Genomic DNA, 1,234 nt, shown 5'->3' with positions numbered 1-1,234 from the left:
TGCAGTTAACTCTATACAGCACTCCGTCTTCAGACCACAAGTCGCCCATCGGGACCATCCGACCGCCGTGTCAACCTCACTGAGGATGCTGATAGGAGGCGCGTGTGGTCAGCACACCGTTTCTCCCGGTCGTTATGATGGTTTTGTTTTACCGGATCCGCTACTAATCGGTCGAGTAGCTCCGCAACTGGCATCACGAGGCTGAGTGCACCCCGAAAATTGGCGACAGCGCATGGCAGCCCGGATGGTCACCCATCCAAGTGTCGGCCACGCCCGACAGCGCTTAACTTCGGTGATCTGCCGGGAACCGGTGTAGCCACTGCCGCAAGGCCGTTGCCCGCTGTCAAATTCAGCTAATGCAAATAAAAACAGTACACAGTAACGTGATTCTATTCCCATTATCTACTTAACCTGACTTCTCCGACGCAGGTTCCTCAAATTGTTCAGTGGAGCATACCCTGTGTCCTGTTAAATTTTTGCACACTCTTACAGAAACACGGCAGCGGCCTTGCCGCAGTGGATACACCGGTTCCCGTCAGATCACCGAAGTTAAGCGCTGTCGGGCGTGGCCGGCACTGGATGGGTGACCATCCGGGCCGCCATGCGCTGTTGCCATTTTTCGGGGTGCACTCAGCCTCGTGATGCCAAATGAGGAGCTACTCGACCGAATAGTAGCGACTCCGGTCAAAGGAAACCATCATAACGACCGGGAGAGTGTTGTGCGGACAACACGCCCCTCCTATGCGCATCCTCAGTGAGGATGACACGGCGGTCGGATGGTCCCGATGGGCCACTTGTGGCCTGATGACGGAGTGCTTTTTTTTTACAGAAAGACCCTGTATAAGAGATGTGAAGAGCGTAAGATGTTGAGCGATCCCTGCGTGGTACACGGAGATGCTCCCCACTTGGCATGGGTGAGACAGGTTTATCAACATCTGTTAATTAGATAGGGGCCTCATGATGAGTCTCCATTTGGCCGGCTGGTCGAATCGTGCAATGTTGAGATATGTGGGGCATTCGATGTACGGTGGCCAGGTGCTGAACTGCATGGGAACGTGGAGGTAGGCACAGTAGTCGCCGAGGTTCCGGCCGCCGCATCTGACCACCACGAGCGAGCGTCGCCATGTTTTTCAGCAAGCACACCCTCTGCACCTGCCACCCGAGAACAGGTAATGGACTCACTGTTAAATTCTGTGTCGTTACGCACAATTGGTCAGAAAGCAGCAGCAGCCTG

At 54.7% G+C, this 1,234-nt stretch overlaps 1 pseudogene; it reads left to right on the top strand.

The window, feature by feature from the left end:
- Positions 1 to 498: 498 nt before the first annotated feature.
- Positions 499 to 615, top strand: LOC126210904 (5S ribosomal RNA; annotated as a pseudogene).
- Positions 616 to 1,234: the final 619 nt, after the last annotated feature.

Source organism: Schistocerca nitens, chromosome 10, assembly GCF_023898315.1.
Source record: "Schistocerca nitens isolate TAMUIC-IGC-003100 chromosome 10, iqSchNite1.1, whole genome shotgun sequence".
In the NCBI taxonomy this organism is placed as follows: domain Eukaryota; kingdom Metazoa; phylum Arthropoda; class Insecta; order Orthoptera; family Acrididae; genus Schistocerca; species Schistocerca nitens.
This window is presented reverse-complemented; position numbering and strand designations above follow the sequence as displayed.